At 34.6% G+C, this 13744-nt stretch overlaps 1 protein-coding gene across 5 annotated transcripts in view; it reads left to right on the forward strand.

The window, feature by feature from the left end:
- Window positions 1-13744, forward strand: part of FMN1 (formin 1) — a 188685-nt gene that overhangs the window by 143799 nt on the left and 31142 nt on the right. The gene's annotated exons all lie outside the window — the stretch shown is intronic.

Raw genomic sequence — 13744 nt, forward strand, 5'->3', positions numbered from 1 at the left:
TCAGATTGTTGTAATAATTTATTAATTAGCTTAATCTTTTTTATGAAGATTGTCCTAATGTCTTTTTAATAACTTTGTTTTATGAGGCTATCTTGTGTAAATATTTTGTGTAAATACAAATGAAAATGGGCTGTTTCAAAAGTAGCAGTTAAATTGTACTGTTAAATAAACTAATACTCTCCTTTACCCTTCTCCCAGGCCATGGAGCTCAATGGATATATTTATTTGATAAAATTTTTTTTAGTTGCAAGTGTATTTGGATGGTATTTAAGCAGCAAATTCCTTGCCACAGAACTTCTAAAACAAAAAATGTAATGGAAATCTTTATGTCACTGCAGGACAGTTTTATTGTCTTTCTAATGTATTTAACTGGAAATTTTCACTTACAGTTTGACAATAATATCAAGATTATTATTGTACTACATGTATATATATATGTTTGTATTTCTGCAGAACCATTATGATCTCCAGCATGTTTCTTGATCTAGCTTGCCAAAGTATTGTAGTAATTCAATTTTGCCCAGGTCTTGCCAAGACCCTAACCAAACGGTGTCTTCCACAATCACATCACAGATTCTGAGATTCTCACTGCACCCTGGATCTCATGAGGACTGTTGTGGTTCATGCAGAGTTGGCAGCTCAGCACCACACAGCTGTTTGCTTGCTGCCCCTCCATGGGGAGGCAAAGAGGGGCGGAAGGGTGAATGAAGGAAAACTAATGAGTTGAAATACAGACAATTTAATAGCGAAAGCAAAAGCTGTGTGAACAAGCAATGCAAAATATGGAATTCAATCAACTCCTTCCATCAGTGAGCAGGTGTTCAGCCATTTCATAGAATCATTAAGGTTGGAAAAGGCTTCTTAAAAATCATCAAGTCCAGCCATTAACCTAACGTTGCCTGTTCCACCACTAAACTGTATCCCTAAGCACAACATCTGCACTCCTTTTGAACTCTTCCAGGGATGGTTATTCCACTACTTCCCTGGGTAGCCTGTTTCGATACTTGATAACTCTTTCAGTGAAGAAATTTTTCCCAACCTCCAGTCTGAACCTCCCCTGATGCATTTGTCCTATCGCTTGTTACTTGGGAGATGAGACTGACCCCCACATGGCTATACTTCCAGGCTAAACAACCCCAGCTCCCTCAGCTGCTGCTCATCAGACTTGTGCTCCAGACCCTTCCCCAGCTCTGTTGCCCTTCTCTGGACACACTCCAGCACCTCAATGTCTTTCTTGTGTGAGGGACGTAAAACTGACCACAGGATTCAAGGTGTGGTCTCACCAGTGTCTAGTACAGGGGGTTTTGTCACTTCCCTTGTCCTGTTTCCCACAGTATTTCTGAGTTCCATTTAGAGCACACATTTCTAAATTTCCCATTACCAGGAGAGCAGGACTTCATCATGCATAACCACTACTTGGGAAGACAAGCATCATAATTCTGAACTTCTCCCCTACCTCCTCCTTCTTTTCCAAGATTTATTTCTGAGCATGATGTCATGTGGTATGAGTTATCCCTTTGGTTGATTTGGCTTGGCCCCTCCCAACTTCTTGTTCATCCCCAGCCTGCTTTCTGGAAATCAGCATTAGAAATAGAGAAGGCCTGAATGCTGTGCAGGACTGTTCAGCAATAGCTAAAATATGGATGTTATCAACGCTGTTTTGGTCACAAATCCAATCTACAGCACTGTAGGAGTTCCCTGTGAAAAAAGTTAGCTCCACCAGCTAAAACCAGCAGAAGAATTAGCAAATCATGTTAACACAGTCTTAAAAAGTATAAAGACAATCCAGTACCTGGTATCTCCTGCAATGCTGAGCTACCTTTTTTATCATACTCCACTTTCTGATGAGTGGAATATTATATAAATACCCAGTTGATCTTGGAAGAAGACTAGTTCTGCTTTAGATAAAATTGCAGTTTAATTATGCATTATCATTTCAAACAGAAAAACATATTCTTCCAAATATTTTCTATGTTTATGCCTATTGATGGGGAAATTGAGATATATTTTATCCTTATGTGTGTGAATAATGTATATATTTAAAAAAAGAAAGAGGTTACAGTCCTGCATGGTGTCCTGGAACCAGGAGTTCTATATATTATTTTTTATTGGACCTCACTTTTTTCGTGAGATCTCTTGTATACTAGAAAGAGCACATGGATTACTTACTTGTCCACTTTTAATTATGTTCCCTTGTTCTACTTTTGCGTTATAAAGTTATGCTTTATGGTATCTAATCAGACACACTTAATTTTGTATAATTTAACTTCTCATCTTTTGACATCTTACTCTACCTTATTCTGAAATGAGTTTTCAGTAGGCTGTCAAATTCTATAATGATTGACTCTCTCTTTCTGTCAGTCACCTGATTGATTTGAGTCTTTATAATGGTGAACAGTACTTTCTGTGGCATTAGAATGCAAATCCTCTAAAATTCCACACAGAAGATAGGGAAAAATAACACAGAAACGCATCTTGATTTATGTCACTAGAATAGGCATTGGACAAATGTCAATCTCAGAGGTGTCTGCAAACTCAGCTGCTTCTCTGAAATTAGGAGTTAGCTGATAATACTGAGCATCCGATAAGCGTCTGTTTTCAGTTTTGTTTATCTAAAAAAGAGTTGTGGCTGGTAAGCAAACATAAGAAAAAATTGTCTGTTCTCTTTCTGCCAGCTCACAGCAAGTATCCAAAACTCAGATGCTTTTCTGAAACTTTTGGCGTGAAAACAGGGCTGGAACTCATAGATATTGAGGTTTTTCCCACACGCGCAATTCCCATCATTTCTAGTCGACACGAAGTTGGAAATACTGTAAGGAAAAAAGTCCTGATTTGCTTATACTGAAATGTTTACATTTCCTAATTATAATTAATACCAATTAAATCTAATACTTGCTGTGTTGTAACAAAAAACACTGAGAGTGTTATGGAGACTGACATTCTAAAATGCTAGAGGGGATAAACTGTACTTCTGCTGATGTCAGTGCTGGTTTGTATAACTGGATGTAATGTAGCCCAGTGCCTTCAACAGGGAATTAGGTGCCAGAAGCTTTGGGTTCCGTTCCCAGTTTAGCTGCTTTGTATGTGGTGCTAGCAGAGTTGGTTGATGTCCTTTTCAGAGAGTGCCGTGTTTTCTGGTACACAGAAGGTTAAGTAATGATTCTTGCTGGTTATTGTAGTGAAAGAATCTTTGTCAAGTACTTTTTGAATCTCACATGAAAGACATCTTATGTAAACTGTCTTAATGCTTCACTAGTTGTATTTGATATGCCTATGCTTTTTGGAAAAGGCTTAGATTATTCTCAAAGTTGAAATAATCTTTAGTAAATCTAATTATATCATGCACAACAAATTATATTAGTTTTTCTATAGTATGGAGACCTACTAATTATTATGAATTAATATTCACTTACTGTATTTCCATTGAAATTACTGTATGGGGCGGTTAAAAAGATGTTCATAATTATTTTCCGTTTAAATTGCCTTTTCAAAGGCCTTCAAGAAGGCCTTTGAAATCATGAAATTATTGTGTTGTCTGGAATGCTCTTTAATTCATTAAATTCTTGCTCAGAATTTCTTAGAAGAAAACTCCTCTGTGGATATGAAATTATCTCACACAAAAAAAATCAGAATAGTTATATGACTATGAGAAAGATGCAAAATACTCTGTTTTGAGATGGAGCAAAAGAAGATTTTGGTTAATACAACTGTGCAACTCACTAGAAGAAATGCTGGCCATTAACCATTGGTGTTTTCCATAGTGTTTCTTATTCTCCTTGTGCATTCCCTCAAGAATAATACAAACCAGAAAGCAAATGGCATACAGGATTAGGTGACTAATGTTAATTAAATTTATTTTTTATTTTGCTGCTTGACTATTTCATATTGTTTGTCCATTTTAATAAATGCAGAAACAAATAGCACAGATTCATGCAGGATCTTGCAAAATCTGTTTCCACATTCTTCTTCAGTGGATCCAGGTCAGAAAGCATGTAAAAACTTCAATCTGTGCTTGGGTTCCTCCCTCATGTACTGGAATGTGAAAATGAAAGAGTCTTTATGCTTCATAGCAGTTAGCATAGCAAGAGCATAGCTGCTTCTTTTCATTTCTCTAAGAATAAAGCATCTTGGTGATGAAGACTGTGCTAGTACAGGAATTTGTTTAATTTAGAACAGAGTCTGGGAAGCGAGTAGTCTGATGTCAAGACACAACAGTTTTTGAAATTCTTTAGTTGTGGAAAGCAAAGCTATTTGGGAAAGGTGCATGATACACTGAAGTGACCAAGGTAACAAGCAAGATGGAGAGGGAGGGATTTGTCAAATAGAGTAGTCATTGAGATTAATCCCAAAGAAGAAGAAATTGCACTATGTTTAGAATTCTAGCCTAACATTTGGGAAACATCGCTTAGAGTAATTGCTTTGCTACAACTGCTGTGTGTTGTATACTACATAAAAGGTCAACACTGTGCTATCTATGGGACTATGCAATAGAAAAATAGAGTCATAGACCAAACTAGTCACTGCAGCAGTCTGTTGGGAGCTAGTGAATTTTTCAGACAAGCTTAGCAACCATATGGAAACAGTCTGCAAATCCACTCTTAACTGCTGAGTGATTTCTTCTCAATAATTTTAGCCAGGCTGCAGTAGCTACCTGGGCATGCATCCAGTCCAATGCACTTTCGAATGCTTTTCTGGTACAGAACAGGGGTTTTGATCCACATATCCTCATTTGCCTGTTGAAGTGCACCGCAGAGGATTGTTGAGGTAGTCCATTGGGAAAGAAAATAGGAAATAAATTCTGTTAGGAAGGCCATTATGGCTGGAGCTGAGAGTTAGGGCTGTTCAGCCTAGAGAAGAGAAAGCTTTGGGGAGACCTTACAGCAGCCTTCCAGTATCTAAAGTGGGCTGGTCGAGAGCTGGAGAGGGACTAGTCACTAGGATATGCAGTGATAGAACAAGGGAGAATGGCTTTAAACTGAGAAAGTGTAGGTTTAGATTAGATTAGATATTAAGAAGAAATTCTTTACAGTAAGGTTGGTGAGGCACAGGAACAATTTGCCCAGAGAAACTGTGGTTTGCCCCGTCCCTGGAAGTGTTCAAGGCCAGGTTGGATGGGGCTCTGAACCACTTGGTCTACTTGTTCCAACCAGCTCCATGGCGGCAGGGTTGGAACTAGATAATCTTTAGGGTCCCATTCAACCCAAACCATTCTATGATTCTATGATAAAAGCTAGCAGCTGGCCAACTGAGTTTGCTTGTTCATCGTTTCCTACTTGTTGCTCAGTACGTGAATATGTTGTTCTTGTGCTATAGGTGCCCATACATGGTGATTTATGCTTCTCATCTAGTAGCACCTATTGTATTAACCCTGGAATAGCAACCTTTTATCAGTTTATAGTGCCGTACATATTTTGAGTGTAGGAGGATGATAGCGTAGTTTATTATATTACAGGAAAAAAAGTATTTCCACTCAAAATTGCTGCTTTTCTCTCAAAGCAGTCTATGAAGTATAAAGCAAGATGTTAATGTCATTTAGTAGTAGTGAATCAGAAGTCAAGAATACTCCAAGACACCATTTTTTTTCACAATACAATAATACTTCTTTTTTCTCTCTTACTGTCAACAGGACATACCTTTATATGTCTTAATACAGTCAAAGATTAGGAGGAAAATTGCACTGGCACTTATTTCCTTTCATAGTGTGACAATATTATATTGTTGTTTTTAAGACAGGTAAAGAGATTCTATTTGAAGTTGTTACTCAAAGCAGTTTGATAGAGCTTGTCTGTAATGGCATCCCAAAATACCAGAAACTGCTGGGAACTATTTAAAATTCTTGCTTCTCTGCAATAAAATTACAGCTTTGCTCCCCAAGAAGAATGTTAACAGAAAGAAAGATAAATATTCTAAAACTGTATATGAAATTAAGTCACATGCTTGTCTTCCCACTAGTGTTGTACTCCTCTGCTTAAATGTACATATTGGATTATGGTACTTGTGTTGCATTTTATTTGTAAAGCTCTTAAATATCTTAAGGCTGAACAAGTGAAGTAAGAAAATCAAGGATAATTTTTAAGAGTGCTAAATTTCAGTAGCAGCTGTCTGTTAAAATACCATGTGTAAACAACAGCAGAAGAGCAATAACTTACAAGGTTCTTGCTGTTGACCACATTTTTCTTACCTGCAATTATGAAGCTGCTTCTGTCAACTTAAAAATAGCTCTGTACAGATAACTATTCCTACAAAGCACAAGAGTCCCTTCCAGATTATGTGACTATCCACTCTGCATGTCAAATACTGATTCTTCTTTTTGTGACTAAAATGTACAGATATGAAGACTTTTAACTTCAAAGCTTTCTTTTCTGTTCTACTTATCGTAACTTCTTTTTCATTTAATTTGTTTTCACTGAGATGTTTTATTATCTCTGCCACACATATGCAGTTCTCACATTAAACAGTGTGGGAGGATATTTATGTCCAGCGTCAAACATGAAAAATATGTCATATTTCCTTGCAGTGATATTGTTTGCTTAAAACTTTTTATGCTTCCCAGCAATGACATTACAGACCAGGCAAAGTTTGTGTTTAGATCTGGAACGCTGTTTTATATGCCAGGAGCAGAATTACTTTAATCTTTCAAACTGTTTGTGACAGACATAACTGTTTTCATCACTCAAAGATTGTCATATTTAAACAGATGAAAGAGCGATTTACGTAAATTGGCATGAGTCTGCAAAGCAGAGAACCTTATTGCTGTGGTACTCTGAGATTGTATAGTTAGACAATACCCTCAGTCCATAAGACACCAAATAAGTTGTCCTGGAATGTGATTGCATCCATATGCCTCCTAAGTAATGCAATATTGACAATGAGCTGATTCAAAGAACAAGAATTTGCTCTGACATTAATATTTTCTCCTGCACTACCAGAAGAATTATCAATGTCAAGGTCCTGAAAATTGGTGTTAATTACAGCTATGACTTTTCAGGAAACTTTCAATTTATTATTTTTGAAACAGATATACATCAAATTGCTGTAACCAGTTTTACTATATCATGACTTACTACAGAAATTGGAAGGTTACACTCTATTATAATGTGCAATATGAATGTAATTTAGAAGAACTGGTAATTGAAAATGCAATGTCATCTTCTCTTAGAAGACAAGGAGGGAATCTCTTATAGAAAACAGTTCCTTCCAACTTCCTTTCAATTTGATTGTATTATACTGAATTACCATGGCTGTTACAAAGTCACTGCCATATCATGATAGAGAAGGATTTCCTATTAATAGCAACTAAGTGACATAATGAATGTTAGTGTTAATACTCGTGATTTAATACAAAAATACGATGTATATGATAATTATAAAATCTATTCCTAGAATTACTGATGCCTTTCTATAACCACCATCAGCTATCTGGAGTTCAACATCCTCTTTAAATTCTCATTGTAACCTCTATTTTCTGTTCAATTCCACTGGATTTCTTCCGTCTTCTATATCATAGACTTAGAGGTAAACAAAACTGTAGGTTATGGATGTTGGCTTTTCACAGGGATCCTATTAGACTTTTCTTTTAGTCCACCTGCTTTTTTTCACTGTATTTTTAGGAATTTCCTGCATGGTTTCCTGTGTGTCTTCTTTTCTTTTTGTGTCTTCATGTGCTGATATTCAAAGTCAGTGAACTGATAGAATTTAAATCTGTGTCAAAGCTCTGTTGCAGGAAATAAAGATGCTCACTGATTCATTACTTTAGCTTATATGACCTATGAGCAGTTGTTTACATACATCGAAGAGACGACTGCAAGGAAAGATCACAGTCAAGGATTGGAAAGGACTGGATAGAAGAGATTCACGCACTTAAATAATGAAAGGCCCAAACCCACCTGGTCTCAAGAGATCCCAGTACCTAACCTCACACTGCTCACTCTAACTTTATGTGTGTCCCCTGTGCTCTGTAGTTTCACACCATTAAGCCTGGAGATATCCTTCAGTGCACCATATAATACAAACTGATTATGACAATAACAGCTTAATCTGGTATGCAGTTACATGGAATTTCTCTGTAGACTTTTGTAGCTTTGGTATGCTAATACTACTTCTCAATTTTTTTTTTTTTTGGAGTTTCATTCCAGATTTTAAAAATATTGCTAATAATTTTATTATATTTCTGAAAAATTTTTAAAGTAAGTTGCCATTTTAAATATTTGATGTAAAGAATATTCTGTGGTTATAGATGCAGATGAACCAAATTCCAAAGCAAGCACATGAATATCTTGTTTTATTGCTTTTGAGCATGATTGATGAAAATACTAGATGCTAAAAATTTCATCAAGAAATTGAAACTCTCTGGATTAGATTCTCTTATGGTCTAAACTCTCATTTCCATTTTAAGCAATAAGAACAGGTAAAACCTGCAGTCTTGTTGAACAGGATGTAGCAGGACCATTGTTTTGAGAACAGAAATAACAATCACAATGTTCATAGGACAGTTAGAAATTTCAAGCTAGTTAAAGGACAAAGCACCAGGTTGCTACTAAGCTCTCAAAATTGAGGAGTGACAGAGTAAAACCATATGGATAATACAGTGTTGTGAGATTATAACTGTGATTAAAGGCAGATTTCTCCTAAATGTAAAAAAAAAAAAGTCTGATTTCAGGTCATCATTCAACCTTTCCTGCAACTTCTCTGATATCTTTGTGTCTACATACTTCAGATGCCAGGGCAAAATATTTAAAAATTTACCTTTGTCCTGTAAAGAGCCTTTATCATGCTGCTTTTGAACACCTTGACTAAGGTGGGGAAATCAGAAGTTTATTTCTCTTAAGAGATGTCTGAAGTTTATTGGAACAATACTTCTTTCATGGCGTGTAAATCAATTCAAACCTTTTAGCATCAGAATTCTTCATCTATCTAAACGTTGTCCCAAGTCAACCATTTTGAGAGTGTGAAAAAATATTTTTAAAGGACTTCAGCTTCTGAACAGCGTATTTTAGAATATAACTGTTTGTACAAAGCATATGTATGAAGTCTTTCATCTTGGGAATGTCTCACAGTCTGAAAGGTCCCTCCACAAAGTGTTGCCCTCTCTGAAACAGAAAGTGGTTTTATAGAGGTTTCTGGTGCCCTAGGACAGGCAGGGATACCTCACTAGACACAACAGTGTATCTTCTGTGGCCAAGCAGAAATCTTCAAACATTAAAGAATATAATGCTTGAAGGAAAAACTGCTCTGTAAAATGTTTGGTTTTATTATTTATAGAGTTATCAGTACAGTTTATCAGTAAATGTTTACAGTGTGTTTCCTTCACTTCAATTTTACACAAAAGACTTGACCCACCATTGACTTGAAGTGGAACTGGATAGGGCATATATTAAAGATTATTAAGCTTTACACATCAGGAATTCTTTCCTTACATGTAATTGGGCAGTTCCTAGGACAGAGAATCCCCAGGTTTAGTTAGGAGAGCTGATTCTATGATGTCTATCTGAAATAATGGTAGGGGAACTTTGGCTGTTCTTCCTTTTAAATTCCAGTAATTTTTCATTGTAATGTAATTTGATATTGGTTTGGTTTTATTGTGAATGAAGTAAATTTTCTCAGGATTTAAAATTTCTTTCCAAATTTAAAAAATATTGCCAGTAATTTTATGATATTTCAGAAATTTTTTTAAAGTAAGTCGCCTTTTAAATATTTGATGTAAAGAATATTCTGTGGTTATAGATGCAGATGAATGAAATTCCAAAGTATATTATTGCTTTTACCTGCATATGATTTTTAAACTTTTTTTTTAAGTTTTTTAAGTTGAGTCAAGGCTTTCTTGTTCTAATAGAGAAGAAAACTAAGGGGAATTAAGCTCATTATGACTTTTATTACAGCGGAATGAATTTAGATGCAGATTATTTGTGTTAATTATCTTTCTCAGAAATTTTTTCTGTGGGGTTTAATAGACAATGTCAAATAAAAGTGGTAGTCAAATAAAACTTAGACTATGAGTACAATTACATTTAACTCTTCTGTTAATAGGAAGGTTGGGATTGTCTTTTGCACAGATCTACTGTTATAATTGAGTAAAAGCCATTTCCAAGAGATAGGAGGTATCTCATAAACACGAAGGTAATAATAAAGGCCTAGAGGTACCGCGAAGCAGAAAGTCTGCAGCGATGTGCTGAGCTGGTGCACTCACATTCCCTGGTCTTGTTATCTAATACTTGTATCCTCTTCTTTCCTTTTATACGGGGATAAATGTAAACATTTTAAAACATTTACATACATTGCAGGGAAAAAAATTCCAGATGCTCTCAGCATAGAGTCCAACAGAAAATAAGCAAGCTGTAAAACACCAAAACAGATCAGGTAGATGCAGTAATAACTCTTGTTATTTTCCCAGTCTTAAATTAAGCTAACATGAGATTTTTTTTTTTTGGATACACTCTGATTTCTCTCATCACGGTTGTATCTGAGTACTTTCAAGGAATTAACTAAATAACCTGACTAATGTGTCACATATGCTTTACTTTTCCCAAGATCCTTCCCCCATAAGGAGAATAGTAGGTTTGTAGGTTTTTATTTAGAAATTGAGAGATCCTTTTTTCAAATATATTCTTCTATGTCTTTATCACAAAGACAAGCTCAGAAAAATATCTATGCCTTGTATTTGAATGCAGTTTGATGTTTCTTGTAGAAAAATCATTAAAAAGAATCCTAACAAAATACTTTTTAATGTTAGTATCCTGTATTTTATTTGTGGTAAGAAGGAGAAATATTCCAAGTCCAAGTTTGCCTCCTTTTTACATTTTATTTCAAATTACAGGCTTTTCAAGCTAGTAGCTAGATAAATTTTCCTACATAAATCGAAGTTCTAGAAAATCTTTGAGTTAAAAACAAGAATTAATGCATTTGAAGTATGAAATAATTTGACAAATATTTGTGATTTTGTAGAGGAAATTACAACATTTTTGTTTGAGAAAGTATTGAGCCTATAAGTATTTTTAACTATTTGTCATAACTATTTTTTAGAATGTATGTAGTCCAACAGAAGTGATTTTCCTATTGTTGTTTTCTTTAATTAGACGTTAATAAGACACACATGCCTTTTCATAAAAGCATATGTGATTTTTGAGCAATATATTTTCTTTTTTTTGTATTTGTTTCTTGTTTAATTCTACCTCTTTAAACTTCGTGTTTCTCAAGCTGAATCTTAGGGTTTTATACTAAATATGAATCTTTATCAACAATACTGCTGTTGGTTAAAAATTTAGAATTTTGCTGAAAGATTTTTACTTTCTTGTTTAATGCATACAATTTTTTTTCTTAAAAAAAGATCCTACTAGGTGTTCTTCAAATTCAGTTTTGATTCAGGTGTTAAGAAGACTACACTGAACTTCAGGGGCTGAACTATATCATTTGGTGATATTAATAGACAAATGTGTAGGAGTTTGCTGTATATCTTCTTATAATTGATCTATAGTTTCATAAGACATTTTCAAATAAAGGGGTGTTTATTTGACACATTTCACATTACTAAAATGCAGTTACAGATACTAAAAAAATTGGCAAAATCTACCTTAATATTACTTTTAAATGTGAATATCAAATATCAATACATAGATTTAATTTGATTTTCATTTTTATTTTATTTAGCCTTAAATATGGGTAGCTGTGTATTTGAAAATCCATACTGTCTATATGGCTGAACAAAAAGGGGAAGGTGACTGTCATACTTCCAAGCAACACATTTTTAGAAGGTCAGAATGATTAAATTCATTCTCAATAATGTAGTTTTTCTGTTCATGCTTTTTATTGACAGTCTTTGTTTCTTAAAGAAACTTCATTGCCATTTTTCTGTTTAAAGAGAAACATAGCAAAGAAACAGATGTGTCCCATATAAAATATGCAATAAATCTTGTCTCACAAATTCTTTGCTCTGAACTTTCTGACAGAAACTGTCAAATATCCACTTTAATTCTAGTATAAAATGTTCACTTTGTGTCATGGCGCCAACCACCATATGCTGGAATAAAGTCAGTAACCAGCAATAAAAAAGGCAACATACGCACCTTTGAAACAGTACAAGCAATCAACAGCGAGAAAGGTCTATATAAATCTATGGAGAATTAATCTCAGCTTTGCCACTATCCTGCTGTGCATTTACAATGAGACTTTGCTCCCGACCACCAGAAGTGGCTAACTTTGCAGGAGGAGTGTATCCTAATGAGGGGAAAATGTAGGGAAAACAAAGCAGCAGCTTTTAACCCCCCACCCCCAACGTTTGGATCACCTAGAAGAGCATGTCCTAGTGTGTTCAAACACATGGGGCCACTACACATCACGGATTTCTGTACTTAGCTGATCATGTGAAACCAATCTTGACTGAGCTCAATCAGCAAAAATAACATGAGCTTCATAAATCATTGTTATCATTCCACAGGAGGAGGCATTGCTATGGATTTTCTCTCCTCAAACTTTTCAGGCCACAAATTTCGCAAAGCTTTTCTTAAATTAATTTCATTATATTTGTGTAATTATTCATTGTTTACCCACCAGATTAGCAGTTGGTTCACCATCAAGTTTATTTTTTCTTTAATTTAAGTATTCTTTTTTTTTTTGAGATGATCTCCTGCTTCTTATTGACTTTCAGTGATCATTCAACTATTTAAAAACATTGTCCTTGGTATAATAATGGGCCAGACTTTAAAAATTTTACTTCTGCTTACAAAAAGAGATTGTAGTTACAGATAATCTGGATAGTTAGTTTTCCCAGACACAGAACAGATTGGGTTTAACCTTGATCTGTTTGAAAGGATTAGAACTAATTTTTCAGTTCTGTAAACTCTTTTAGGTACATTTAGTCAGAGATTAATCTTGGAATTAAAATACAACATTATAAGAGTTTATTAGAAAGAAAGTAGTATTTGAATATGTATCTTTCTAATGTTTAAGTACTAACATGCTTTAAAAAATACTTATTATCTGGAAACCCGAGTGTGGGAGAATGAAGGATTAATGTCTTTGTTACATTTTAACAGAATGGAGTTGCAAATAATTTAATTGAATAAATAAAATTGGAAAATGTAATCCTAATTTTTGTTTTGTAATTAATGCCTCTAGAATACAGGAAATAAGATTAGTGTTAGTCCTAGTTTTAATTAAAAAATTACCCTTCTGTATGGAAGCTAATTTCCTTTTAGTTTAAAAATCTTCTTTCGCAAAGTACAATAGAAGCATCATACTAAGAAACATGCGTTTTAAGAAGTAGAGAAGTTTATGAAAACAAATACAACTTTTTTTTCTTCATAGTTAGTTTTAATGTTCTGGTAAAATGACCTTCAACACTTTGTTCTGGCACATTTATAGACAGCATTATCACTTTTAAAAGAAAACATAATTTCCTAGGTTTTTTATTACCTATGATAATAAACACTTTCTTGAATGTGTTGCTTGAGCCTGTTCTGCTGGTGTTGTGTGTCTCTCTGTGTGTGCAAGTGTCAGTAATTTGTTAGGTTTTTGTAACATTAAAAATACTGAATCTAATGTTTAACAATTTCTATATGGTAAACATTAATTATTTCTTGACGCATACCTAAGATACAGGTTGATAACTTATATTCCTGATAACTTGTGGGATACTTGTTTGTTAAGCAGCTTTCCAAGATGGAACAGAGACTCTTTGTACTGTATGAACATTTGTACATTTTCATCATTGGGTGTGGGTTTCTTAGTTAAAAACAACTTCTGTACCACT

The sequence above is a fragment of the Corvus kubaryi genome, unplaced genomic scaffold, assembly GCF_017639235.1.
Source record: "Corvus kubaryi isolate FWS band 111438036 unplaced genomic scaffold, C.kubaryi_AGA036_p1.0 66, whole genome shotgun sequence".
Classification (NCBI taxonomy): Eukaryota; Metazoa; Chordata; class Aves; order Passeriformes; family Corvidae; genus Corvus; species Corvus kubaryi.